Genomic DNA, 27105 nt, shown 5'->3' with positions numbered 1-27105 from the left:
CAGCTTGTATGCTTTCAGATAACATTGCCTTTTAATCCTAAAAAAAATGCATTGGCTGCCTTTAAATAAAATTAAATTATGCACTGTTGTGTTGAATGCATTAAAGTATTACGTTTGTTGGGTGGCTACCATCTCTTATTTACTTTCCATAATTTCAAACTCTATTTTTCACTGAACTGCTTGCCATTGTACATTTACATTTTGCATTTCACTCAGAAAACAAAATGCTCAGAACTCTCAAGATTAATTACTTGCACCAGCAGTTCATTTCCATGTGAAAGTAGTCAGCATAGCCAACAACTGTTCATGCATGAAATAATCTTTGTAAATTTCACGAAGAACAGAAGGTACAGAATTCCCCCTGTCTTCAGCTGCATATTTCTTGTCTCTCACTGCACATTTATTAATGGAGAAAAACAAGGTATCTTTGCAAATGCAAAAATCTTGGCAATTTTCATGGTTTTCATCATTTTGTCTTATTTTTCAAGCCTGTTTGCTTACAAAAAATGTTCGTAGCTTAAGTCAAGGACATTAATCTAGACATCCACCCTTGCCAAAACAAGGGAAATCATTGCCTTAATTGTACATAAAGTAATCAGTGTACTTATACCGCAGCCCAAAATCTCTGCATTATATAAATTTAATCATGCATCTGTCCAGCTTTTTTCTCATTATACTGTAAAGCCTAAATTTCTTACAACTAAAAAGGTAATTGTTTACTGTAATATCTTTAACACATACAGCATTCACTGAAAAGACTCCCCCCATACATTTAAAATACCCTTGACTGCACATTCTACAAAACTGCTTTACAATATAACATGCAGTTTATATCATGAAATATGTTATACAAGTAGTAATAAGAACAGAAATGGTTTTACTTGTATTAACTTTTTTCCACTTTAATGCCCTTCTAAATGTCAATGGCATAATGTAATATATATTCCTTACAGTGTAGCCAATAGTTTAACATAGTCAACAAAAGTCCAGTCTTTTCTCACCCCCCCTTTTTTTTTTTTTTTTTGTGCAAAGCCATATTTCACAAATGTGATTGATGCTTTAAAGTATCCCATTTATTCATTAGTTCCAATGATTCTGGTTTTCTTTCAGTTCCTCTCCATCTTCCAACATCAGACTCTGGTTCAAGTCCATGGTACTCCTGATTCTTCTAGTCAACCTCTTTGTTTTTTTCTGTCTCTCAAGCATTTTCCTTTGGAATATTGAAATAGAGTTCATTGGCAAAGTCTCTCCATGAACATTAATGTCATTAGAATGAGAAGTGGAGTCCTGTTCTGTTTACTGGGTCACTTTTAGTTGGATAAGCTTTATTTCCTCCTTGACCTGTTCTACCTCAAAAAATGTATTTGATCCTCCAGGAAAAAATACTCTGAAGACAGCTGGATACAGTATCCACTTGGCTACATTCTCCAATTGCTGGGATAAATTTACTTCTCTTTTGCCTGGTATATAGTGAATAGTCATTTTCCACAAACATTCTGCTGTCTCCAGTTTTTAGTACTTTTTCATTCTGTCACAGTTTTGTCAAGATCAACTCTTTCTGTTGATATGATTGTATCTGCACTAATATAAGTCTTGGCTACTTTCTTTCGGCCAGGTTTGGAGCATGCACTCTTTTTTTCCCCTTCAGTTAACAAACTCTGCTGTAGAACACCAGTCCAGTTGCGTATTTGTGCTTTCATAAAATTGATAGTTTGTTCCTTCCAGTCTCTTTGATATAACAGAAAATTCCAGGTTTTCTCTGTATGCTCTGTCTTCTAACTATTATTTTTGAAACCACTCATTTTGAAAAGCTGCATTCTCATTCGGACAGCCTTTTCTTCATTTTAGCCTGTGATTTTTTGCAGTTTTATCAGTTTGTCTGAACAGCTAGTTAAAATCATCTTATATTTTTTCCAGACTTTTGTTATTTGAGTTGATATAGTCCTTCAGTGTTCCACTTGTGTTAATCAAGTCTGAATATACTTTAATTTTTTTCTCTAAATTACTGGAAGCCATCTCTTGAACCAAAGCTGACGCTGGACTGCTTTTCACTAAACCACTGCAGGATTGTTCCCAGCAGGTGTTTTCTCTTCAACATTTCTGTTTGATTTTCTTTCAGGTTCTCCAAATTTCTTCTTTGCTGGCATCCAGGCAGTTTACTTAATAGCCAATAACAAAAATTTTCCCAACCTTAGAATTTCATTGGAGTTTTTCCTGTCAGTTTTTGATTTCAGACAGGGAGAATTGAAATTAAGCTGCTGCTGATCATTGAAAAGTCAACATTTCAGTCAAGTATTTTCAAGATATAAAGTGTAAATAAAACAAATTTTACATCAATGAGCTGTGTATCCACACAAATTGGTACAGCAATAAAGTATTTATGTGTATGGATTAAAAAAAATTCTATTATGGCAGCTATGGATATGTGAGAAGAGATGAAACAAAAGATAATACAAACTTAGTAAGTTGGGAAACAAATTTGTCCTGATACAAACAACTTGAAATGGTTGATGTTTAGAATTGCCTGATTTGAAAAGATACTTTAGAGCTACTCAGTTAAGGCTCATACACATAACATAAGCAAAAGGTTATTACTCACATTGGAAAGGGAGGATAACGAAATGGGGTGGGGGTTCAGTAAGTAAGGAGAGAATTAGGTCTTTGGATGCAGGTCCTTAAGGAGAAAAATAACACCCATGCAGAGTCTTCAGTAAAACAGCAGTAGTATTCTAAGAACTAAGCCAACACAGGAGTGGAGAAAGAAGACTTTACTATTAATGAATTAAAGAAAATAGGCAAGAAGGGCTGGAGTTTACTGGAGAAAAATGAAACTAAGGTATTGGGTCCAAATAACTAGAGAGGGAATGGTAACAGAGTGTGATCAGGCTAAGCAGAAATTTAGACTGCAGGTTAGAGACTACCTTTCCTAAAATGTTCTGATGATGAAGTATAGGCAAAGAGAATAGGATGAGGAGTGCTAAGTGAAAGATCAGTACTGGTCAGAAATTGCTGTTAAATATAGATAATTAGTAGGCCGTATAAAATACTGCATGTTAACTGAGTCATTCAGAGGAGTTTAGAAGATTGAGAAGAGAGAATGGAAAGGCTGCATACAGAAGAAGGTAGGGGACATCTGTATGGCTCCTAACCTATGCAGCACAGTCGAGAAGGTTTAAGATTTTTGCTTTGAATTGTTTATGTAGGTGTTTTTATATCTGAAGCAGACTTCAGTGATTTTTTTCCCCTCAGGTTATTAGCAAATGCTAGAGATATAACGGAGCAAAGGTAGGTAATTGTGAACATGCTTATTGAGAAACTACTCAAGCCTAAACACCCTCGCCCAACGCTTCCTTGAATTTATAAACTCTAACGCAATGGAACAACTGGTCACCACTCCCACAAGAGGGAATAACATATTGGACCTGGCCATCACCAACATGGGGACTCTATATTCCACTCCAGAGGTAAACCCCTCATTGGTAAGATCAGACCAAATTTCCCTGGACATCCATATCCCGTCCCCACCCCCAGCCAAGGAAATCACTGTAAAGAATTTCTCAAAAGCCAACTTTGCACTTCTCAAGACTGAGGTGGAATCCTTCAAAGCCCCTGGACCAGAGGATAATACAGCCCAATCCGCAGAATCCTTTACAAATGCATTCTATGAGCACTTGCAGGAATGCATGGATCGTGCTATCCCAAATAAAACCAAGACTCACTCCTCCAAAAACAGGAGACCGGTCTGGTGGACCCCGGCCATAAATAAGCTATACAACAGAAGGAGGAAGCTACTACATGACAGAGCAAAATCCCAAAAAGGGAAGGCATCTCTGATCAGTATTAGCAAGAAACTTCGATCCCTCATAAAATCATCAAAGGCCAGCTTCGAAAGAAAAATTGCCCTGGACACTAAAGATGATCACAAGGCCTTCTTTAGTTATGTCAGGAACATGGGCGGAAACTCCCAGATATGCTCTGAATTGTTGCCTAACGGTACAAAATATACCGAACCTACAGGCATAGCCAACATCTTGGCAGATTCAGTGCAAACTTCTCCCCCCCCCCTTTCCTCCCAAAGGAGCAAATGCCTATCCCAACTGAATGTAACCTCCCGGACATCACAGATGCATAGGTGAAAGCTGCCCTCTCCAAAGCAAAAAACACAGCATCTATGGGACCGGACGGTGTCCCAGGCTGTGTCTTACACGAGATCCAAGAAGAACTGAACCCTCACATTAAGTCACTGTTCAAACTTAGCCTTACTATAGGATATGTTCCCAAAGAATGGGGTAGAGTGGTCCCACTCCACAAAGGTGGTGCCACAACTGATCCCGGAAACTATCGCCCCATAAGCCTGACTAGTCTGGTCTGTAAAGCTATGGAGCGTATTATCATGGAACTCATAAACAAAGACATTGGGAGCCTCCAGACAATGGACCCTACCCAATTCGGCTTTGTTAAGGGCAGATCTTGCCTCTTAAACCTAGTTGATTTCTTTGAAACAGTTACCAAAGCCATAAATGAGGGCAAGGTAGTCCACACAGCCTACCTGGACCTCGCAAAAGCCTTCGACACAATACCCCACTTGGGCATCATAAATAAGCTTACCAGCTTAAATATCAACCCCTATATCACAAGATGGGTTGCAAACTGGCTCAGAGATAGAACCCACATGGTCAGAATCGCAGGTGCCATGTCTGAATCCAAACCAGTTACAAGTGGCGCCCCACAGGGCTCAGTTCTGGGACCTCTCTTGTTCGGTATATACTTCTCTGAGGTTCAGGCTAACACGGGGGGATTATGGCTGACAAAGTTCGCAGATGACTGCAAACTGGGGGCCATAATCGAATCTCCAGCTGACACAAGCATCCTCCAAAAGGGTCTCACAGAGACAGATGCTTGGTGCCAGAGCCACGGCCTCAAGCTAAATGCTAAAAAGTGCATAGTCATCCCCTTTGAGAAAAATAAGGTGCCCACAAATTACCACGTAGGTGGTAATCCATTAAGTACGGAAGAAGTAATTAGAGATTTGGGGACCAACGTAGATAGTAATCTCTCCTTTGATAATCACGTTGCCAAAGTGGTTAGAAAGACCTTCTATATAGCCCACCTTATCACGAAAGGGTTCACATCTAGATCAAGAGAGGTCATTGTGCCCCTCTACTCGTCAATCATCAGGCCCATAATTGAATACAATGCCCCTTTTGGGATGTACCTTACCCGACACCTGCAGCAACTGGAGAGACCCCAAAAGTACCACACTAAGAGGATCATGGGCTACAAACAGATGTCGTATGCAGCTTGACTAAAGAAACTCCAGCTCTACTCAGTTGCTTACCGCCTACTCAGAGGTGATCTGCTGACGTACAAAGCCATGTCAAACCCAGAATTAATGGACATGCTCCACCTCAAAAAATCCAAGTCCCTTAGAGCTACACGCTCCAGGGACCTAAACCTCAGCACAAAAATAAATAGGACATGCTGGAGAGACAGATTAATTTCCCAGAGGCTCCCCTCACTCTGGAATAGAAACCCAATTCATGTTGGACATAGCCCCTCGCTTACCCTCTTCAAGCGAAATCTGGACGCGTGGATGGGAAATCGCAAATTCACCCCTGGGATCTCTTCTGTGTCCCTGCTAGACAGAGGCACAGGAAACTAATCTTAAAAGGGTACCTTCTGTGACCTACTTTACAGAGGCACAGTAGGCTAATCTAATAGGGAGGCAGTAGCCAAATACACTCTGGCTAGGCTTATAAATGCCCTAGGACAGATAGCCTAGTATCTACCTATGAACCTATGAGAATATAATGAGTTGACAGACTTTAAAAATCCTACTTTGTCAGAAATGTTGGAGGAAAAAATGGTTGTCACTAAGCAAATGATTCCCTTGAGCTTGTATATAAGATGTGAATTGCCCAGACCAGAAGCATAAGTGGATCTGCCAGCACCCTGTGCCAGTATGACAATCAAGAGCCTCATCCTGTCAGCTCTTCAAGTGAAGAGCAAAACAATGAAAAAAAAAAAAATACCGTATTTATATTTTAGTTTGGCTTATTACAGTCAGATCCATGCTCCCCTCTTCCAGCTCAAAGAACCAAAAAAAAAAAAAAAAAGGACTTTACTGTATTAAGCCGATCTGTACATTTTAGAGACTGGCTTTAGTCAGATTCATGCCCCCCCCCCAGCTTTGAACTATAGCAAACTGCCTGTTACAAATGTTGCAAACAGTTGCTATGGTTTAGACCACACAGCAAGCATGACAGTTCTCAGGATTCACCGCAAATCCAATAAGCTGATATTGCACTTGAAAGCAAGATCATGATGAAGGATGGCCGATCACACCCCCCCAACCTTTTGTGCCTGGGACAGTTACCCTTATTGCCATATCCTAGCTACACTTATGACCCAGACACGATAAGGTATTACGTTTAATAATATTGGCTGCCGAAAAAGCAATTACTAGAAAATGGAAATCAAAATCTAAACCAACTGTAATTGGGGTACTAAGTATTGTAAAAGAGATAAAAGACCTGAAAAGGGTATGTGTAAACTTCATAGAAATAAGTGGAATTTGTAGGAACAGAACATTTAGAACAATGTTCAGTGGGAGGACCGAGGTTTAATTAAAGGGAAAACCGAAACTTGTATAACATTGGAGTGAATGATCATTGTTAAAAAAACATATCATTGAAAATAAAAAAAACATTTCCTGTGTTTTGTTTTCTATTATTGTATGTATCTGTATGTTTACAGTGTAAGAATGAAATAAAGATATAAGAATATTTTTTTGGTTTTTTTTGAGTTTATTACGAGTGCTGTCTGTAGCTGACTAGTATAGCTGAAGTTGCACTTGTATGATCTGAGCTTCAGTTATTCAGTGGTCAGGATACATTAGTTTCCTACTTCTGTGCATCATGTCCTTATAGGGGCACAGTCGTGGACCAACACATGCTAGTTAAGCCATTTCTTAAAGTTGTGCTTCTCCTCTGTACTCTGTTGACAAGGTCATCCCCACTGGATTACTTAAACTTTGTAGTAAACAGGCTTACCTATACATAGTTTTAGGCTTCTGGCTTTTCGCTGTTAAAGTTCAAGTCTGGGAAAATGTTTTTCCTGGTTGCCTTATTTCTGAATGATGCATTTTGGGGTTTCAGTCCCTACTTTGCAGGGAACAGTGAATGCCCTTTCACAAGGATAGGGTATCTCTCACTTGCTAGCAGAGATTTTGGTTTTCATAGTTTCTCTGAGCTAGTTTGTCTATATCATTTTTTTCTTAGTGGCAGGAAAAACTGAGGAGCGAAAGCCCTTTTCACTCTGGAAGTGTACCTGCAGTTCATTTATTACTTGAGAAGGGTGTATTAATTTAGGATTTTAGTCATTGCCATGTCTGCCAAAGAACTGTTTCTGATGTTTGCAGCAGATATTCTTGAAGCAAACTTCTGTGCTGCTCCTAGTTGGTCCTTAGTATTCACCTTCACCAGGCATTTTTTGTCAGTAGTTACTCAGGTAGTTAAGCCACATTTGGGAGTCTATTTTTCTCGACTTAGCTAAGCTCCTTCCTAGGGCACTCATCTGTTTCCTTCCCAGTGTAGTGGCACTGATTGGAATTTATACCAGTCAGAGACCATCAAAAAAGTCTTTGTTAGATGTGTCAAGAGTCTTTGTTATACGTGACAAATAAACTGATATGGTAAGATTGTAGCTACCAGTGGTCCCTCTCTTCTGAATCAGGGCTACTGTTCTCCCATCCCCTTCAGGATGTATGGTTCACTGTCCGCATCTGTTTTTGGAATTCCCTGTTTGGTAAGCATATACTTTTATCTGTTTTTAGTCGTGTATTAACTGTGTCATGTTTTGATTTACAGAAGTCTACTTGTTAGCCAAAGGAAAGTTTTAGTGATGAGCACCCTTATGTAGCCAGTGTTTTACATCACTGTTTGCCAGCTAGGCACAAGGGGGTCCTTGAATGTAAGATTGTATTGAAAATGATGCCAAATTCTTATGAATACCCAACCATGGTTCCTCAAGTGATGCCATAAGAACGTATCTGATCTAGGATGAGGAGGCCCATGCTCAACAATCAGCATAATTGAAACTGTAGGCTTTCAGTCAGAGAGGCATCTAAAACTTCTCCAAAACTATTGACTCCCTCCCCTTTTCGTATAATGCTATGCCAGCCCGTCTTCTCACCAGATATCTTTTCCCTGTCATTAGGCTCACATTAGTAAAAATAGAAATCAATCATAGGCTGCTCTGTTTAAGTTTATGCTCTTTGTAAAAAAAAAAAAAAAAAAAAAAAAAAAAAACACATTTGAAATATTGGTGATATTCTTGTGTTTATTTTTTTAATAATTTTACTTTTCTTATCTTCCATTCTGCAAAACAGGTCAGGCCAGTATCATTTTCTGCCATTTTATGCAGTTTTTACCATTTCTCAGTCCACCCCTATTTCTTGATGTTCTTTATCGGTTCTATATTATAAGATTGTTTGAAAACATCGAACATCATATGGTCGACACCATATGGTCAATGTCTCCAAACATCAACCTTATAAAAAGACAAAAAAAGAAAAATGAAAAACTACCCCCCCCCCCCCCCAGCGCTACTTAAATATATCAACTCCGAGACCACACTTCATTGCAGTAAATGGAAATCTTCCCTTACGGAGATTTCCATTTACACGCTCGATATTCTGAGCGTTTGATATTCTCGTGTCGACAATGTCAGATTCGACGTTGTCGGCTTTCGAGAATATAATAAAGATCCTCTTTATTGCCACACCTCATTTCTTATTTTACAAAATGTTTTTCTTGGTGCAGTGTTTTTTTTTCAATTTAGTTTGTTTTTTGTTTGTTTTGAGTATTAAAATAAAGTAATACATTATTTTTATAATCTTTAAGGATAATTTCGGTTTTATTTCAGTATAACTGCCACATCACATCCAGTTTTGCCAGTTGTTAAAAGTTTCCTCTTTGTCTGTTTATTGCTGATGGTTTCTATTTTATCAGAATTTGCTGGGTTCTTTTTTTGTCTTCTGTTCCTCTGCTACTTAGGTGTGGAAGGTACAACTTTGGAAACAATATCTAAGTGTGTATACAAAACTCCCTTTAGTTAGAGAAACATTGTTATTTTCATTGAGGTGGAACATTTCTACACTAGATGCATTTTTTTCTGTGAATAATTCAACCTGCAACTATGAAGAGCTAAAAGAATAAGTTAATTTTGAAAAGTTTAAACTGGTGATTGGCTTCTATCCCCGATAGGGCTTTCATCTTTGGCTTCTATCCCCGATAGGGCTTTCATCTTTGGCTCAGACTTCATGGCAAAGATGTGTAGAGCCATGGATTTCTCTTCAGCTAACACTACTACACAGTGTCTCTAAGCTACTTGTGGTTGTTGAGTCTTCCTGGGTTAGTCTGAATGGATACCATATGTTATGTCTCTGATTCTGAAGTTTGAAAAAAAATCATACTCCATCACATCACCTACCAGGTCTGCAAAGTAATTTTTGAAGCCATTCCATAACTCTGAATAGTGACCACAAGATGACGATGACGAAGGGCATTTTTCAAGGTTCGACAGGAAATGTTTTTTTGCCTTGCCCCACACTAGTGCCAGGTGCTCCATCTTTAATATGCTTTTCTTTTTCATCCCATCACTAATGCACAGTCCCCAGTTTGGTGCATTTTTCAGGTAGGCTGAATGTGAAGCTTCAGTCAATAGTAATTGTCAGTAGAAGTGTCAACATTCATGTAGTCTCAACTTTGAGATGTCCCTTTGACACTAACGGTGCAGCTGAGATTGTCAGTTCTGATGCCGTCAGTGTTGCCAGCAGGAGGAGTTGTGTCTCTAAGGGTTTACATTGATTGGGACAGTTCTCTATTCCAACTGTGTGCTTGCACAGACACTGTTAAAGTTATTGCCATTCTTTGCTGAGTTTTGCTTTTGAGCTCTTGGCTTGACTGCTTGGGCTTGATGGGCTCATTAGTCCTATTGTATTTGGTTAATTATTAGGGGGGTCAAGACTGACACTGATCTTTTGGATTTGACCTTGATAGACTTTGGACTTGGGCATTCTGTCATTTTTCTTTGGTCCAAAGTGTGTAGTGTTAATGTCATTTTCGACACTGATGATACAGAATTTTCTGCAGTTGCCACCACTAGCACTTACACCCCCATCATCCATAGCCCTAGCCAAAGATACTTTTTTGTCTTCCTGTACACCCACTCATCCTCCTGAATTACAGAACAGAAGGCCCAAAGGCTCTGCGAGATCAACCACATGTACCTGGATGATGTCATACTCTTCTTGTTTTCAGATCACTCTGAGGTCCAGTAGGAAGCACAGGTGTAAGAGGAAGTACTTTGACTCCCCTACTGGAGTCCACTACTTCAGGTACTGACAGTAGAGATGTTGATTCTCACCATACACCCCACATGACCCTAAATTCAGAGAAGATTTTGAAATGATGAGACAGAGGGTGGAATGGCCAAGAGACACCTGGACTTCTCCAGCAAGGATTCTGTAAGAAGCCTTTTGGACTATCCAGTTGTCCTGTGTGATGCTTCCTGCGTACAAGGTAGTGTACCTTGTGCTCAGGATTGCTTAGGAAGAGCCCAGCATGGGATATGATCCAGAGTGTCTAGACAAGATTTTCCAGCCTCCCAAAGACTGGACTCACTTAGTGGAGCCTCTGAAGGTAGCCTGTTGTTACTGTGGCTGCCATCAAAAAGGTTTCTGCTTCATGGACTCCTGCTGTCCATCCTCCTGATAGGAAGTCTAGAAGGACTGCCATATTTGGGAAATGTGTTTATGTATCCTGCATTCATAAAGAGGGCAGTGAACTCTCTGTCATCCATGTTAAACTTCCAGTGGAAGCTGGGTGATGCAATGTCCCAGTCGGAGGAATTACCTGAAGGACACAATTTAAAGTTTCTGATGACAGCTATGTCCTCTGTTTCCAGCCTCACCATGGGACTTGCACATAAGTGAATAGTGCTACTAAGACAGCAGTCGTTTGTATAGCTCTTCACTGACGCACCTGATTGCACCTGAAAGACTTTCCTAAAAATTCTCTGTGGTCCTTTTGGCGATGTTTTACAGCAGTACCCACCGATGCGCAGTGGCAAGACCCGCCCAACAGTCTGCCCAGAGCTGATAGTCTAGCTCACAGATGTTACTTTTTTTCCCTGCGATTTTTGCAGGGGGGCAAACCCATCTGCACCCTCTGTGTATATAAATACAAATACAGCAACTCTGAGATCGCACTACTTTGAGGAAGAAGGTAAACTGCATTAGACAATGAATATTCCTGATGTCACAGACAAATCTACGTGACATGTCAATCATGCATCATTTGCATGCTGCATCACAGCCATTAGACATGTGGATCACTATGGCCACACCCATTCTTGTGTGAAACAGCTGGGGGGTTACTATTGTAAAACATCGCCGTCCTTTTTCTCCTTTGAAAACCAACTATTGCTCTTATTTAAGTATGCAAATTTACATTCAGTATATCTATTCATTTTATATACATACATTATCCATGGTCTTGAAAGTAGCAGCACTCATCCTCAGCCTCCAGGTGTTTGTTGTACTAAATTAATATAACTATATCCTTTTCAGGACATACTTTTGATTACATTTATGACTGGTCAAAGTTGCACACATGCTTAACTTTATTTTACTTTTCCCTGATTTAAAGCAAAATCCATCACTTAAATAAACAGTTCCCTTTACAACTCCCTAGTTACAAAATCTATAATTATCTTCATATGCATCACATACATTATACCAATTTATACAGTCTTAATGCTTCATTAATCACCTTTACTTTAATCCTTTAATCTACTTTAACTACTTTAATTCATTAATCACCTTTTCATTCTTGTTTTATTTCTTCACTTGTAGCCTTTCATCCCAAAACCCTTCATCATCCATGTCTATACATTGGCAATATTGTACTGACACCCTACCAGTACTTCCTCAGCTGGGCTTTCCTTTAAGAAGCAAACTTTCTTTTTTTCATCATCTTTGTCCAGTGCCATTTTAAATAAATTAGTATTTAATCTATTATATTCTTTTTATATATTTATCTGTATAGCGTTAGAGCTTAGTGTATGTAGGGTAATTCCATAATCAATATATCATGTCATCTTCATACCATAATTTCTTCTGCATTCAGTTATATATTTTCTCTTCTCTCCCATTCTGTACCATACCCCGGCTAAAATCAAAACTTCACATCAGCTGCCCCTCAGAATAGCCAACAGGAGTGAGGAAACTAATATATTTCTTTAATCATACACGTTTGTCACATCTGGTGTAATTGTTTAACAATGCAAATCAATAATTTCCTCATTTAAACAAATGAGTTAGCATTAGCAGTTTTGCATCATCATTATGGTAAAAGGAGCTCAGTAATTAGCTGAACATTGTATAGTATGTTGGGAGTAGGGAATTAAAAGGAAAAGAGGCAGCAATGGGAAGGATGCACAAAGCTTCCGAGGCAGCTGACATGCTGCATCTTGACAGCCTGCAGATGGATCAGGAAGTTAGGAGACAGTTTGGTGAGGTTATGAGCAAGGAAAGATGATAATAGAAGCATCAACTTGATTGATTTGTGTTGCTCAGCTTTAGAAACAGTGAAGGTAAATGTGATAAGCAAGGATGATGGTTATGTAAAGTAAAATGAGCAGAGTATTGCTGTGTTAAAGAAACGCTGATCAGAAAAGAGAAGCAGTGTTGTAAGATATGTGGGAGGTGGTAGGCTGCAAACACTGCACTTCTGTGATGAACAGATTCCTTTTGATGATGACTATATTGTTACCAAGGAATTATGTTATATTCCCAGAAAAATGAGTGGGAGCAAAGTAGGCCTTAATGTAATAAAGGTGACTTTCAGGCAAAAAAAAAACTTTTAAAAGGATAGTATATACCTATTTTTTATTTTATTTTTGTAAAAACAAAATGTGGTATTGAGAAAATTGAAATATCATACAGATCAGATGTGTGAATGCTGAATGTATATCTATATGTGCATAATCCAGAAAGTGGCATATCTTTGTAGTATGCCATCTCTAGCTCTGCAATCAGAGCATACCATGGATGTTTTGGATTTAGCTGTTCCAAGGGTCACAAACCAAAGATTGATTGAGAAATGGATGAGCAAGCAGCTTGTGGACATGCTAAGCATGTAGTGGGTTCAGCATTCTCCAGTTCAGCCGTTTTTTTTTTTTTTTTTTTAAATACCCCCCCCCCCCCCCCCCCGGTGCACTGGCATACAGATCATATATGAAGTGATACTTCCTATGTGTTGGCATTTTAACTGTAAGTTTACCCTCTATTGGTATAGTGTCAGGCATTAGAGCTATGAGTCTTTCTTCCCTCCCCAGCGAAGTGTTGGGATCTATCTCCAGTGTAACATCCTACATCTTCTCATTACTTAAGTTTACCTTCAAACTTTGAGTAGTGTACTACATTTTTTTTATTTTAGCTGTCTACGAAATGCAAGTTGAGTCACTGATTTTGAGTGACCTGAGAGTTTTGGTTGTGTTAAGTGACTTGCTCAGGGTTGCACAGTACTTTTATGAAAATTAAAGGATTCATGCCAAGGTCTGTAGGCTCTAGCTTATTGGACTTAAATCTGTATTCTGTACAGGCAATGCATTAATAAAAAAAAAAAAAAAGACACTTTTAAATTCCATCTCTAATTTGTTAGTACTTTTTTGTATTATTTACATACTTGCTGTTTGGTGAACCAGAGGGGGAATCCCTACATTATTACACAAAGTAAATTAACAGTTTTTGTAATACTTGCATGAAAATATGCACTCTGTAATAATGTGCTGTGTGAGAGCAGTAACAACTTTGCTTTCAGACACTAATACATATACTGTTGATTGGACCATTGCCATGTAGTAGTATTACACAGCAGTATTTGAACGGAGCTGCGTTTGATTCCCTTCATTGTGTGCGTGCATACTGTGCGACACTTGGCACGTCATTTATTGAAATCAAAGCTATCAGATTGTGTGAAGTTGCAGATGTTCATCGTGTTTCACTGTTGCAGTCATTGCACTTGGGTTATCCTGTTGGCTGGCTACCCGCAGTCGGCCTGAATTCCGAAGTCCTGGTCCGGCGTTGGTTGCTGTCGCCTCTTCCCTGACGTCAGTGCACCAGGGGTATAAAAGATGCAGCCGACGCCATTTTCTTCAGTCTTTCTTGCCGTGCGGTGCCTAAAACAAAAGCAGTTCGCAAGTGCTGGTCGGCCGACTCCTGAGATTTTCTAAATTGAATTTCAGATCCGAAGTCTTCTATAAAGCCAAGTACCCAGTTGGGGAAACTTTTTTCTTGCTCCAGACCAATGTCAGAAAAAGTTAACAATTGTATTTCTTGTGGGAAGCAAATACCTCATAAGGATTTTCATTCTTACTGTACTCTTTGCCTAGGCCCTGACCACGATGTAGCTAGTTGTCGGTTTTGTGCTAGATTTAACCAACGCACTATTAAGCGTCGGTACGATTTTGCTTTTCATTACTTTGGCCGAAGGTTTAACTATATAATGCCGTCGGAAAAAACGACGACCGGAATTCATAAAAAGCGCAAGGAAAAAGAAAAGGTTAGGCATCCGAGGTCCAAAACCGACGACAAAGCCTGTTCTAGGCCAGTCGCCGGTTCTCAGTGAGGCGCTTTCGCAACCACTGACACCCGCTACCTCAGAGCCACAGGCCACCTCCGACTCCCATGTGGAAACAGCTAGGCCTCTGGATACTCAAGGTATTGGGCCTTCGGAAACTAATCCCTCAGATGTGTCCGGAGCCGCTGAGCAGGCATCGGCTTCTGTGGGTGTTTTCAAACCTACACAGCTTTATATCAAGCCAACTTCAGCATCAAAGACAAAGACTAGAACAGTTTTAAAGACAAGGAAACAAGTACAGCACTCTACAGGACAGACTTCCATGCCTAAGAAACAGATGCTCAAAATGGCCGAAGACCTAATTATTTTGATCAGGGGTTTCCATCCCCCTCCTGATAAGAGGCCTAGGCAAGATACTGAATATGATTCCTCTGATCAGGTTTCCATTTCCTCTGACTCTTCTTCAGAACAGGGATACTCTATTCCTCCCTATGAGGATTCTGATGCTGAAGAATCTATTCCTTCAGCTTCTCCTCCTGAGGATTACTCTCTTGGGGAAATCCTGCATATCATGAGGGAGCATTTCCACTGGGAGAGCCAAGATTACTCAGATTCTAAGAAAAGGCTCCGAGGCTTTCTTCTGCTACCTCAGCACAGACCTCTTTCTATTCCACCTGTTCTAGACATTGTAGATGACGTATTTTCAGAGTCTAGCCTGTCTCCCGACTCTTTACCTGCTGCACCTGTTAAGCCAGACAGATACTACAGGGTTCCAGACTCCCATAAATTTCTATACAAAAACCCTGCTGCTGACCCAGAAACTATTTCTCAGGGTCCCAAAGGGGTCAAGGCTGCTACTGCAAAAAACCCTGTCCCCTCAGATAGAGATTCTAGGGCACTGGACAGACGGGGGAAAAAGTTTACACTTCTGCTACCTTGGTTGTAAGGGCTTTAAATTGTCAGTTTCATATGCTTAAATAACTGCAATACTTAATGTCTCTGTTAAAACAGAAAATGTTGACAAATTCTGAATATTCTGAGAACAAGGAATTGCAGGATTTATTGCATACAGCTGAACAAGTGGGAAAACATACTTTGCAATGTGGTTATGATTCGCTGGAGGCCTCTTGCAGGGCCGTTGTAACAGGTTCTGTTATTAGAATGCATGCTTGGTTAAAGGAACAGACTCTGCCTGATCATGTTAAAGCAAAATTATTGGATGCTCCATTACAGCATGATACTTTGTTTGGTGTTAAGGCAGAAGAGGTGTTGAAGAAAATGGAGGATAAAGCTAAATCTATGCAGACAGTGAAGGATTTCTTACAGGTGCAGCCACCCAGATTTAGCAAGAACTGGCCTTCTAAGAATTGGTCCTTTCCCGTGTCAGACAGGCCACAAAGAGGCAGATACAGATGCCCTAGAGGCAGACAACAGCCCCAGGGCTCATACAGGCCCAAACAATGGGGTGCTTCTACCTCCAAAAGCGGAGAAGACAAATCACAGCCATATAGAAAACAGTCCCAATGACTTCCCTCTGCCTATGCCAAGCACTTATCTTTTGGCAGCACCCTTAGGGGGAAAACTAGCACTTTTTTCACAAAATTGGAACACAATCACCCAGGACAAATGGGTCCTAAATATAGTCTCTCAGGGCTACAGGTTCCACTTTCACACCCTTCCAAAGGCAAAAGGTATGCCAGACCTGCCACACAATCAGTGGGCAGAGGCACAAAAACAAGTTTCATCTCTCATGGACATGAGGGCCATTCAACCAGTGCCACAACAAGAGCAGTGACAAGGATTCTACTCAAGACTTTCCTTAGTACCAAGCAAGGACAAAGCATGGAGACCAATTCTGGACTTGTCTATTCTAAATACTTTTCTGGACGTTCCGAAATTCAAAATGTTGACTCTGCAACAGCTTCTGCCCATGCTGAGCAAGAAGGCTTGGCTTGTAACTTTGGACCTCAAAGAGGCATACCTGCATGTCCCTATCAGACAATCTTGCAGAAGATACGTCATATTCATAGCTGGTTCAATGCACTACCAATTCTCTGCACTGCCGTTTGGCTTATCTACTGCACCCAGGGTCTTCACAAAATGCCTGTCACCAGTAATTGCATATTGCAGACAAAGAGGAATTCAAATATACCCATACCTGGACGATTGCCTTATCCAAGCAGAAAGCAAGGATATTCTCTTACAACATCTGGCTTATGTAAAACATCTCCTAAGTTGCCTGGGGTACACAGTAAACAAAAAGAAATCAAAACTAGTACCCTCACAAAATATGACATTCCTGGGCGCCAGCTTGAATACAACGGCCCAGAAGGCTTATCTGACGCCAGACAACTACAACTGACTCAATATTTCAAAACAATGGCAACAAAGACCCAACTAACTGCAAGAAAAATTCTGCAGGCTTTGGGCTTCATGGCATCTTGCATACTACTAATACCATTTGCAAAGCTGCATATGAGGATATTACAGTGGTACCTAAAAAGCGTATGGTCTCAACACAGCCACAGCTTGGACAGAATGATATCTCTCATTCCCTGTCTACAACAGGAGTTTCTATGGTGGTCACAGGCATGTCACCTCAACAAGGGTCAGCCTTTCACCTTGCCCCCAGCCAGGCAAACTATGATAACAGATGCATCAGACTACGCCTGGGGGGCACACATGGCAGGACAAGGCGTATGGACTGCAGATCAAAGGAATCTGCACATCAATCAAAAAGAGATGCTAGCTGTACAGAATGCTCTGACAGCCTTCAAGAGTCTATTACATCCAGGACAACTTACAATAAAGACGGGCAACACCACAGTAATGTGGTACATAAACAAGGGGGTACACACTCCTACCCTCTATGCAGGCAAGCAATGACCTTCTGGAACACAGCTCTGACTTACCAAGTTCAGTTACAAGCTCAATTCCTGCCAGGAGAGAAGAACACATTGGCAGACGTCCTCAGCAGAAACATCATGGATCCCCACGAGTGGAAACTGGATCCACAAGTATTTGCAATGATAACTCAAAAATGGGGCCTTCCAGACATAGACCGGTTTGCCAGTTCTCAAAACTATCAACTAACAAAATTTTGTACAAGGACACTTCACCATCAAGCATGGAAAGTGGACACACTCTCATTCAGTTGGAAAAACCTGACAGTATATGCCTTCCCTCCATTGCCTCTTCTCACAAAGGTGCTTCTGAAAGTCAGAAAGGAGAGACCACGACTGATATTCATAGCCCCAGACTGGCCACGCCAGCACTGGTACCCACTTTTGAGGAATATGGCCCAGGGGCCACTTTGGATTTAACCACAAGTTACCCATTTGCTCACACAGCAAAACAATCAGATTCTTCACAGCCAGCTCAAAACCTTAAATCTGGCTGCATGGCAAATCACCTAAGCATCCAGCCAGCTCCTCTTTCCCAAGCAGTTATGGATGTTATTCTGGAAGCTAGGAGGCCAAGTAACAGGAAGGCTTATTCTGACAAATGGAAAAGTTTTTGTGCCTGGAACCAAGCCAAAGGCCAAAACATAATTCAGCCTCACATGCCTCACATTCTGCAGTATCTAACTGAGATGTTGCACAAAGGACTTTCTTTTTCTTCCATTAAAATCCATGCTTCAGCTATTTCAGCCCACTACAACATGGATCCACCCTTGTTTTCGCATCCACTGCTAAAGCAGTTCCTCAGAGGGGCAAAAAACATTAGGCCCCCCAGGAGAGCACCTACTCCTACATGGGACCTCAATTTTGTTCTGGAAAAACTTACGCTACCTCCCTTTGAACCAGCTTTCTCTGCAGAACTACAGTTCCTATCATGGAAAACTGCCCTGCTGCTAGCAATAACTTCAGCTAGAAGAGTATCGGAGCTGCAGGCACTAATGGCAGTGGAACCTTTCCTCATTTTCCATCAAGACAGAGTTTTTCTACGAACTAATCCTTCCTTCATGCCTAAGGTGGTTTCCAGTGTGACTTTAAATCAAACCATCCACTTACCCACCTTCCCTAATCCACAGAAAGGAGAGAGACTCCTGCATTCCTTGGACATTCACAGACAACTTCTTTACTACTTGGATAAAACTAAGGCTTTCAGAAAATCTGACCAGCTGTTTGTATCCTATGCTACAGCTTCACAAGGGAAGGCTATATCAAAACAAACCATTTCTAAATGGATAGGACATTGCATTCGTTTCTGCTATACCCATCATGGAAAACCAGTTCCTGCTACCATTAGGCCCCACTCTACCAGGGCAGCAGCTACATCTACAGCCTTCCCCAGAGGGTTTCCAACCAAGGAGATTTTGGAAGCTGCAACCTGGAGTTCAGTACACACCTTTACCAAACACTGTCACTTACCACTTTACTCTAAGACTAGGGCGGGCTTCGCCACTGCAGTTCTGCAGGGCCTTCTAGCCTCCAGTAACCCACTATGACGACTCCACCCATCCTTAGCTTTGGGATTCTACCCAAGTGTGATGACTGCAGCAGGGTAACACGATGAACATAGTACAGTTTTGTACTTACCATAAATGTAGATGTTCGAGTGTACACCCTGCTGCAGTCCAGGTTACCCTCCCTCCATCCGCTCAGATCTAACTGGCTAAATCTCTACAATACCATCCTGATGTATTTGCTTATAGCTGGAGGGATTTTGTGGTTGTGCAAAATTAACTCAATTTGGTTCTAATTACTGACCACCCTTTTGGGGGCACCTGACATCTGGGGCAAGAAAAACTGAAGAAAATGGAGTCGGATGCATTATATATACCCCTGGCGCACTGACGTCAGGGAAGAAGTGACAGCAACCGACGCCAGACCAAGACTTTGGAATTCCGGTCGACTGCGGGACCGCCTGACGGCAGGATTACCAAAGTGTGATGACTGCAGCAGGGTGTACACTCGAACATCTACATTTATGGTAGGTACAAAACTGTACTTTTTTCATCTTTATATCCGAGAGGAATAGGCAAATTGGAAGGACCCGACCAGCTGTTTTTGGCAGAAGGTTTTATCTTGGATAACAAAAGAGAACAAAGCTGCAATAGCATATCTTAAATATAATGTGGTTGAAGCTTGTTAGCTGGAATGTAAACTTGACTGGACATAAGGCAAAGGCTGCCAGAGTAGGACAGGCATTAAAGGAATTGAGGGCATAAACGATATGCTTGCAAGAGACTCGCCTATTCACACAAGAACATGAAGCAATAGTTAAAGCAAGAAAAGAAAAATGCTGTGGAAGGTGAGAGGTGATAATTCTAATAAGGCAGGGCATTCCTCTTCTTGTAGAAAAAGTGTGGAAAGATATGCAGGGTAGATATGTATGATACGCTGAAGGGTGAATAGTTAAGGAAAAGAAATACCCTGAGAAACTATTACATCCCTGAAAACACAAGATAAATGGTATTAAGCAAATCATGCTGGAGATGCTAGATTTTTTTTTTTTTTTTTACAGAGGGATCAGAGTAATGGCAGGACACTAAAACTTGGTACTGAGCACACAGGATGCATCAGGGAGACAAGAAAAAGGGCACTCGTGAAAGAAGGGTTGCTTTAAAAAAAATTAATCAAAATCTGTGGTATGAATGAGGTATGGGGAAGTACTCCTCTGTGACATAGCCCTGACCTGTAGATTGGGCCAATGTAACACTAGATCGAGATGGGGCAGGTGATATAAAATAGGATCATGGAGAAATGGCCAAGGGATGTATAACTTATCGAATTATTCTGTCATGTAATGCTCAGGGTTGTGGCATAATATAATAAGGGAGAGACACTGGAGAATGAATATGGACTTTTTGAGAGAGGAGCAGTAAGGTGAAAAAAAACTGAACAAGGACACAGAATATTTTGAGGGGGGGACTCACATAAGTAAGATAGAAGAATAATGATAAATATTCAAATGAAGTTGCAGGCAACTGAGAAACAGGCCTGGTGGCAAAGGAGGCAAACTGATGAAGTGAATTTACACAAGATAAGAGAGTTACAGGGTAGGGGAAGATGCACTTTCGAGAGAAGAGAAACAGACTAGAGGAATTAATAAACGATTGGAATACTTGGATTGAAGAGAAAATATTTAATAGGTAAGCAGAGTTAAACAATCTACCCTCTAATAACCCCATCAAATATCAAAAAGTGCAAGCTGCTAAACTAAGGCAACAAAAGGTAGAGAAGACAATATATCAGCTGAATTCCTTGACATACCTCTCAACTGTCCTGATTTTCAGTATCACCAGATTTTTGCCTGTTCCTCATAACATTTTTGTTTTTCTGGCAAATCGGTAAAGATTGAAGTTACTAAATAATGACTTACATTTGAGTTTCAGATTTCACTTTTTTTTCAGAAAAATGTATGCTAACAAATCCTGTTCTAGCAACATTCTAAGTTTATGAGAGCAATATTTAAATCTGTACTTATTTTTGTGCCTTTTGTCACCCCATTATTTTAGGCTTTATCCAGATTCCTTGCTCTAAGAGGTATGATCCAGGAACACTTGTAAAATAATGAAAAACACAGAGGTAATTAAGGAAATTATCTGGAGGTATTAACAGAATTTATGCAAGGGGAAAATAGATGGAACAGACTGGCGTGAAAGAATTGGAGATATTCGTAAAGGGGCTTAATTTGCCACGCTTGACCTAGGGTGGGCAGTTTAGGATCGACACAGCAGATAGCAATACACAAAATAGCAGATTGACTGCAAAATATAGTACTAGGTAAAAACCCATGGGGAAGGACTGCTTTCCAGTTGAATTATGGAAGTAGCTAAAGGAAGAGGTAGTCCCAAGGTGGCATGCAATGTTTAAAGAAGTACCGGAAACAAGGCAAATCATGGGAGATGGCAGTGGTTTCATTAATACTGAAAGAAGGGAAGGACCGCAGCACTTGTACATACTGGCCCTTTTTCCATTTTGCCACATGGCTACAAGGTATTCATGTCAATATTAGCAGACTGGGATGATCAGGGTTTTGCCTGTAGAAATAACTGATTACCAGTCTGGATTTGTAAGGTGGTGGCAAAGCTTTGATCACACGTTAAGAACCCATATGATACAACGAGAGGTAAATAAATCTGGCAGACCATTGGTATTGTTAGGGCTTGCTGCTGAGAAGTAATTTGATGGAGTTCACTTGCCATACTTATGGGAAATGCTACATAAAATGGGATTTAAAACAAATCTAGAGAAAAAGGCAATAGCGATGAACTATGCACTCACTTGGTCATTGTTCTAGGAATTTCCATCCCTCTTGGGACACTATCAGATGAACTATCCAGGCATTGGGGTTGGAAAAACTGCACTAGAAACAGCCAGCCAGGTATAGATCCCTGAAGCGTGTGGCTCTGAGGGATTGGGGTTTCTTTAAGTGTAGCATGTCCAACAGCTCTGGGTTTGACATGGGCTTGTATGTTAAGCAGAGATCGCCTCTGAGTAGACGATGTATGACAGAGTATAGCTGCAGTTTTTTAAGGTGGTCAGCTTAGGGCATCTGCTTTAGGCCTGTGATTCTTTTAGTGAGGTATTTCTGCGGCCCTTCCAGTTGTTGCAGATGTCTTGAGAGGTAAATACCAAACGGGGTGTTGTATTCTATAATGGGTCTAATGAGGGATGAGTACAGTGGGACAATGACCTCCTTTTTTCTGGATGAAAAGCCTTTAGTGATGAGGTGTGCCACATAGGATTTCCTGACTTGTTGTGGCCATGTGGTTATTGAAGGTGAGACCACTGTCCATTTGTGTCTCTTAAGTCTCTTATCACACTTTTGGTGTTTAGTGTACTGCCACCTATATGGTAATTCACGGATACATGTTTTTTCCCAAAGGGGATAACTATACATTTCTTGGCATTGAGCTTGAGCCCATGGCTTTGGCACCAAGCATCTGTTTCTGTAAGGCCCTTTTGTAGAGTATCCACATCATTTGGGGATTCAGTAATGGCTCCCAGTTTGCAGTCATCTGCGAACTTTGTTCGCCAGAGTCCCTTAGTGTTGGCCTGTACTTCAGAGAAGTAGATGTCAAACAAGAACATTCCCAGGACTGAACCCTGAGGCACTCCACTTGTCACTTGTCTGGAGCTGGATTTGGAGTCTGCTACTTTTACAGTGTGGTTTCTATCAGTAAGCCAGTTAGCAACCCATTGGGTGACGTAGGGATTAATGCCCAGCTTAGTAAGTTTATCTATGATTCCAGAGTGGGGGATGGTGTCAAAGGCCTTGGCAAGGTCTAGATAGGCTGTGTGGACCACCTTACCCTTGTCCATGGCTCTGGAGACTGATTCGAAGAAGTAAGTCAGGTTCAGGGGACAAGATTGGCCCTTCACGAACCCAAACTGGGTGGGGTCCAGTGTTTGAAGGTTGCCAATGTCTTTGTTTATAAGTACCATGATAATACACTCCATGGCCTTGCAGATGAGGCTTATCAGACTGATGAGACGGTAGTTTCCGGGATCCAAGGTGGATTACCCCTTGTGGAGTGGGATAACTGTAGCTCTGCGCCACTCAGTGGGCACGAAACCTGAGGTGAGGCTATAATTAAACATGACACTTAGGTGAGGTGCCAGTTCATATTGTAGTTCATGTAGTACACAGCCAGGGATGTCATCTGGTCCCATGAATGCTGTATTCTTAGCTTTGGATAGTGCGTTTTTTACCTGTGTGGCCGTTATTACCGGAATTTGGCAATCTTCCGATATTGAGATGGGCCATTTAGTGAGTGAGATGGGGGTGAAGTTGGCACTGAATCGATCTGCCAGTATATTGGCAGTATCCTTGGGATCAAGTATATTTAATGCCATTCTGTTTTAGCTCAGAGCAGATCTGAGCATTGCCATTTAGATTCTTGACATAGTTATAGAATGCCTTGTGGTTGTCTTTGGAATCCTTGGCAATTTTATTTTCGTAACTAGCTTTGGAGGATTTTATGAGGGATCTCAGTTTCTTACTGAGGCTGGTAAGGGAGTTTTTTTGCATCCTGGGATTTCCTGTTTTCTGCAGCAGTTTCTTCCTTTTTTTGTAAAATTTGTTTATGGCAGGGGACCACCAGATTGGCTTCCTTTTTTTGGTTTAGAGCATCTTGGTTCTATTTGGGATGGCACGATTCATGCATGAGTGGATGTGCTCGTACAGTGCCTTAGTGTAGGATTCAGCAGTTGAACTTTCAGTTCCCGTCTGCATCGGTATCATGAAGTTTGTCACTTCTGACTTGAGTAGCATGAAGTTGGCTTTGGAGAAGTTTTTTATGGAGGTTTCCTTACTAGGGGGTGGGGGTGGGATGTGGATGTTAAGGGTGATTAGCTTATGGTGAGACCTGACTAATGAGGGGGTGACCATAGGTGTGGATCATCGATTTCCCATGCTGGTAATGACCAGGTCTAGGATATTGGAGCCCCTGGTGAAACTATGGATTAGTTGATCCAGGGCATTGGAATTTATGAATTCCAAGAGCCGTTGGGCAAAGGTGTTGGTATACGAGTAGTTTTCCCAGTTAATGGCAGGGTAGTTAAAGTCACCCAGTATTAGGATGTTTGGTTCTATCTTAATATTTTCCAGTATGTTTAGAAAGGTGTAGTGAGAATCTTGGGGTATGGTGGGGGATCTGTAGCAAGCTACAATTTGGATTGCAGTCTTACCTGGTGTTAGTTGCACCTGGAGAATTTCAGACGCATTGTGTTGGGCAACTAACCTGGTGGTGTGAATATCTTTGATGAATATTGACACTCCTCCACCTTTAGTGTTTCGGTCCTGGTTTGGTGGCCGAAAAGTGTGGTAAGAGTTGTAGCTATTGCAGGGGTGCTATCTGGAGCCTTGAACCAGGTCTCAGTTACTGCACAGATATCGATGTTCTCCATTTTTAGGAGTGCCTCGAGAGAGTGCATTTTGAGGTTTAGACTTCTAGCATTGAGTAGCATTACCTTCAGATATTGCATGCTTGTACGTGTCACAGTGGTGGTTTTGTCCTTTGAACTTTGCCTAAAAAAGGCACTATAGGGGTGGCAAGAGCCTTAGCCAGTAACCTGAATCCCAGGGGCAACAGGTGCAGACCATCTCTGACAAAGCATCGTGGTCTGTCAGTCATGTCGTCCCAAGCAGTCAGATACTGGATCCCCTTTGAATGACACCAGAAGCTTAGCCAATTGTTGAAGTCATTGATTTTTGTCCTTTATATTGTGGTATCATTCTGTGCGAAGGCAGGTTGCTACTCAGGGCTAGGGTCATACCTGCCTGGGCCACATGATCCGAGAGCTCTTCCATGTCTCTCTTCATGTAGTCCAGGGAGGTACGTCTCATGTCATTCACTCCAAGATGGACAATGACAGAGTCATATTTGTACTTGTTGTGGAGTGCATCATTAGGGTCACTGCAAAAATATCCCAAACAACAAAGTAAAACAATCAGTGAAAAGGTCACTGAAAAACCAATCAGTAAAAACAAAATGAAAACTCCAGCAAAGCTAGAACTTCTGATAAGTGTCCTCCCAAACCTCTTGTGTCAGAGGCACATGGGATATATGCAAATGAACCTTGTGAACATCAGGGTTTTAAGTTAATTGACAATCCTGAATTCCCATGACTTGTTTCATTGTTTTACTGGACAACTTCAGGCCAATAAATCCAAACTCCACTAGCTGTGGATATGACTATTTTGGCCTTGTTATGACCTCATCAGCACAAGCAGAGTGTTTCTGAAATGTAAAAGATGACATTAACACCTTCTGTAGAACTTGCTTTTGCCTCAGTGAAGTCAGTATTGACATGCATTTTCAGAAAAAAGAAGCTGCTAGGCATCCGTAGTAGGACTCTACCACAGGTCAAGTTACAACATATACAGAAGATTTCAGTGAGACCAACATTACCAAGCACAAGTCCATTGGATAAGTGTGGCAGGAGATCAGAATTCATCAATCAAAGCACCCATTCCATAAGTCAAGTCTCTTTGCTTAAGAACTCTGGACAAAAAATGGGGGGTGGGTAAAGGCCCAACATTTGTGGCAAGTTTTACATTTTACTGTAATTCACTTAAAAAGTTAGCAGGCTTTGCATAAGCATGTATTTTCTGAACAGTAAACAGTATGAAAGTCTAATGTCTGGGATTATTGACCAACTATAATAATCAATATTGTAAGGGAAAGAGTAAAAATTTGAAAAATTAGTTATAGTTTACAGGTGTCACATATACTTGGTCTTGGACTAATGACTGCCCAGATGATGGTGAGTAAGTTGAGATGACTGAGGGAAGCAAAACCTTAATTGATGCAAATTAATAAAACTTAACTTTGTTGGAGTGTTTTTTTTTTTTTGCAGTAGAATCTTTTAGAACACACATTTACACACACACATTATGGAAAAATAGTTAAACTGTTACAGTAAACCTAGTCAGTGTGGAAGTCAGTAAGGTGTTGAAAACTAATAATTCGCTACATGGGGTTGCAATTTACTGGAGAAAACTGGCAAAGGAACCAAGGTATTAGGAGCAAATAAGTAGAGAGGGCAAGTTAATAGAGTGAGATGAGTCCAAGAAGACGTTTGAACTGACTGCAAGTTAGCCTGACTTCCATACCAAGGATTGATATTACTATATAGGCAAAGAGAAAGGGATAAGAGAATCTTAAGTGAAAGACCTATTCTGGTGGAGTTTTTAGTAGCATCTAGAAATGAAGCTGCTTCCCAAAGGGACATATTTGTATGTGCTCTGTATAGTAAAGGTTGCATTTTTACCACCCGTGTGTGTAGCGGAGTTGTGTCCCTGAAGATTTACAAACAAACGTAATACTGCTTATTCGCTGATTGCATTGCATACTTTACTTGCTGCCTAGTGTGATAACACTGGGTTTCCTTAAGCAGCTGATTTTGTTCAACTGTGCCATCTGTGAGTATTTTCAATGCGCTGCCTTTACAAGCATAAAGAATATGCACTTGTGCAAGTTCTTCACTATGTAAATTTGGCATGATGTTATTAAAGTTTTGAATCTTTCACTGTTTATCTTATAGCCTTACACAGTGGCTGCTCTTTGAAATGGTCAATTGCTTTTTCATTCTTGAAAATTAACAAATCTGTATGGTTAAAGCCTTTTAATGTTTTTCTGATTTATGTTTGCAGTTGCTGTTGTACCGCTGTTTGTTCTTACAGTAACATACTCTGCTGGGTAAGCAGCAGACAGCTGTCTTGCAGTCTAAGCATTTAGGTTTTCATAGATGTTTTAACTAGTTTGACTTCATTCTGCGTTGCACCTGCAGTATAATATTTTTTCTTGAAGCATTACTTTGTAAACCAACCATTTGATAAAATATTTGTTTATCTTTTTTTATTTTTTGTGCCATTTATGTCAAGAACACACCTGCAGTATCAGTTATTCTTAAGCTAAATTTATACCTTTCATTTCCACTAATAGGAATGTCACCATATATTGTAGCTTAGTGTTGACTGCTATATTAGAAAAGCAACTGTTGTG

General features: G+C 40.7%; 1 protein-coding gene across 1 annotated transcript in view; it reads left to right on the top strand.

Annotated features, from left to right (window-relative positions):
- RECQL5 (RecQ like helicase 5) overlaps positions 1-27105 on the top strand; it is a 1160282-nt gene that overhangs the window by 192281 nt on the left and 940896 nt on the right. The gene's annotated exons all lie outside the window — the stretch shown is intronic.

Source organism: Protopterus annectens, chromosome 10.part0 (genome assembly GCF_019279795.1).
Source record: "Protopterus annectens isolate FY-2018-M chromosome 10.part0, PAN1.0, whole genome shotgun sequence".
Classification (NCBI taxonomy): domain Eukaryota; kingdom Metazoa; phylum Chordata; order Ceratodontiformes; family Protopteridae; genus Protopterus; species Protopterus annectens.
The sequence above is the reverse complement of the archived record's forward strand: the minus strand, read 5'-3'. Positions and strand labels throughout refer to the sequence as shown.